We start from the raw sequence: 3,447 nt of genomic DNA on the forward strand, positions 1-3,447 counted from the left end.
ATATATATATATATATACATATATATATATATATATGTGTGTGTGTGTGTGTGGATCCGAGTTCAGTTCCACTGCGTGACACCTTGGGCAAGTGTCTTCTACTACAGCCTTGTGAGTGAATTTGATAGACAAGAACTGGAAGAAGCCGGTCGTATATATATATGTGTGTGTGTGTGTATGTGTGTATGTGTGTGTATGTCTGTCTCGCTGTCTGTCTGTGTATGTTTGTGTGTCTATATTTGTCCCCTCCCTCATCATCTTGACAACCGATGGTGGTGTGTTTCCGTCCCAGTAACTTAGCGGTTCGGCAAAAGAGACTGATAGAATAAGTATTAGGCTTACAAAGAATAAGTCCTGGGGTCGATTTGCTCGACTAAACGCGGTGCTCCAGCATGGCCGTAGTCAAATGATTGAAACAAGTAAAAGAATAAATGAATGTAAATATTGAAAAAGCATCCTTAAATGATCGTATCAAAAGCGTGTCAGGACTTTCTTTCCATTTTAATATAATAATCTTTCAGTTTTTCTTCTTTTTTTTTATTTTTGGCTTTGTTTCGTAGACATTTTTACAAGATTTTTGCGATGCTGAATTAAACTAAATCCGTCCTCTTCTCTCAGTTTACACTATTCAGACAACCTAAAATGTCTATAGCTTTCGCATATGCTTTGCGTAACTTCTAACAGATTATATATTCAATTGAAGTCCCACTCAGGTCAAATTTGCCTTTCATATTCCTCGGGGATAAAATAAAGTACCGATCATGTATAGCAGGTGATATAATCAGCTGCATCATTCCCTCAAATTCCTTGTTGATAAGAATAACTCAGTGAATTGCTTGAATTGTGAGTGCGTCAGACAAAACTAAGTGTTTAGTTCTCAGCTATTTACGTCCTCAACATTACCTTTCTTCTTATCATGGTCGATACAATAAAGAACCAGACGAGTAGTGTGTATAAGAAAAGAAAAAACCGCAAAATGTAAGTCTCCAACATTGTAAAAGAACAAATATAAACGAAGGAAAAAGGATAACGAGAAGGAAAAGGAAAGTGTGTGATCGATAAGCGAGTTACATTGAATAAAGGAAGGAGGTGTATCAGAATGATAATAGAAAGTAGAGTGGTGTAGAAGAGGTTAAGAGAAAGGACACGATGTGAGAGTTAGAAGTGATTGAAAGGTAGAAGGAGGAAGGGAAAAAAACAGGAGTAAGTGGCGTTGGGATGTAATAAAATAAAAAGAGAAAAGCAACAGTAAGGTGACATCAAATCAACAGGATAACAACAGTAAAAGAAAAGGGTCTTATGTAGATCACTACGAAAATGAGACGTAATCAGCGAAGGAGAAGCGAGGAAATTTTCCTTTCTTCAGCCAGCCAATGCACAGTTTGCCCTAGCATATGCCAAGAAAATGATTTAACACTAACGACTAACGATCAACGCTGTCAACTAATTCTTTTATTAAGCACTCAGGCTTCTACACAGAGGAGACAGCACAAGGACAGACAGAACGCCACAGTGGGGACAAAAAACACAAAACGAATGAAAATGAGAAACATGTTATATAATAATGAGAAAAATAGCTGCAAGAGCCCTACTTTCATGCAGTACCATTTGAACGTTTTCACGCACAGTTTATGATCTTTCCTTTTCCTTTGTTTTTTTTTTCTATAAGCATCGTTTTTGTCCTGTCTTTTTTACTTTTTTTTGATATCTCATAAATGGTTCCAGTTCTCTTAATTCCACTACTGGCAGCAGTTCGTCAAACTCCACTACAACTCCCGGCGGATCAATGTCCCCTCCACACATTTCCTTTAACCTGTTATATCCATATTTATCAATTACAATAGCCTTCACATTTTCCGAGTAATATCCGTAAGCAACTTAACCCTTATAGTATATTTAAACGTCTTTATCTTTCTTTCGGTTGCTGTGTTCTTAGCGTTTATCACGAAATTCCACTTGTGCTTTTTCGGCTTTCTCGCTTGTTTGCCTTTTCCTTGCACCACTCTTGGCGCCTTCTCTTTGTCTTTCTCCTCCTCCATTTTGATTAGTGGCGCTGTTTCACCTTCATGCTATTGTCTTTTTATACCGCCTGAATCTTCCTCCTCCACTGGTATATCTACTACTCTTGCTACTGTCTCCTCTTTCTTAAGCTCCTCTTCGAGCTCCTCCTCAAACTCCTCGTCAACCTCCTCGTCAACCTCCTTCTCAACCTCCTTTTCATCCTCCTTATCTACTTCTTTTTTCGCTTTCTGCCTCTCCGGCGGAGAGCTTACACTTTCTTTTCTTTTTCGTTTTTTTTAACTACTGTGAATGCTTCTTCTGTTATTGCTGTCTCTTTCACATCATCCTGTACCACTTTGTCCACCCTCTCCTGCTCCTCAGACTACTCTATTTGTTGTTCCTCCTTTTCTCTCTGGGGGCACTTCGCCTTCGTATGGCCTTTCTCGCCACATAGGTAGCATATGGGATGCCTGCCATCCACTACCACTGTCAGCCTCACATCCTCGGGTAACATTATTTCCTCTGCAATTCTGTTCAAGTCACTTAAACTTGCTTGTATGGCCATCTCTATGCCATAACCTCTTCAATTCAACCTTTTAGTTCTCGTCACTCAGTATTTTTGCATCTTCCTCCATGTTTTGCAAATTATCGCTGCAACCAACCATGTTTCATTTATTTCCGGTCGTACTTTTCCTACTCTAAACCTGGCAACATACTTGCCACAGTATGTTGGCAAAACATACTGTTCTGTCTTTATGACTACAGTGGAGTGCGTTATCGCTTCGTCCTCAGTTGCGAATCGCACCTCCACTGTGCCGTACTTTCTTCCTCTTGGGTTGAACGTGGTGAACTTTTGATTTCTTTTAGGCACTCTTCAATGGCTTCGATAGCTGCGATTAAATTTTTCGGGATGATACTTTCACTATTTTGTATATCATTGTTCTCTTTCTTACACTATTTCTTAGATCATCTGGTGGCGTTATTTTTAGATTATGGTAACTTTTCGCAGTCTTTTAACTTCCTCGGTTCTACTTTTACTTCACGAAACACCGAAGCATCTGAGTCCACTACTCTGCCAGTTGTTGCCGCATAACTGTGGCCTTCTGCTCGTCCAATTTCTATTTTTCTTCTCTTCTCAGGTTTCCCCATAAATGGGAAGAAAACAAACACAAATCAACAAACTCATATGTAAGAACAGCAATTTCAACAATCTACAATCGTAGGTACACTCACGAGGGGAGACCTTCAGGCGCAGGAGTGGCTGTGTGGTAAGTAGCTTGCCTACTAACCACATGGTTACCAGTTCAGTCCCACTGCGTGGCACCTTGGGCAAGTATCTTCTACTATAGCCTCGAGCCGACCAAAGCCTTGTGAGTGGATTTGGTAGACGGAAACAGAAAGAAGCCCGTCGTATATATGTATATATATATATATATATATATATAT

General features: G+C 39.6%; 1 protein-coding gene across 1 annotated transcript in view; it reads right to left on the reverse strand.

Annotated features, from left to right (window-relative positions):
- The window catches only part of LOC106876589 (short-chain collagen C4), a 55,386-nt gene that overhangs the window by 31,279 nt on the left and 20,660 nt on the right, over window positions 1–3,447 (reverse strand). The gene's annotated exons all lie outside the window — the stretch shown is intronic.

This window comes from Octopus bimaculoides, chromosome 20 (genome assembly GCF_001194135.2).
Source record: "Octopus bimaculoides isolate UCB-OBI-ISO-001 chromosome 20, ASM119413v2, whole genome shotgun sequence".
NCBI classification, from domain to species: domain Eukaryota; kingdom Metazoa; phylum Mollusca; class Cephalopoda; order Octopoda; family Octopodidae; genus Octopus; species Octopus bimaculoides.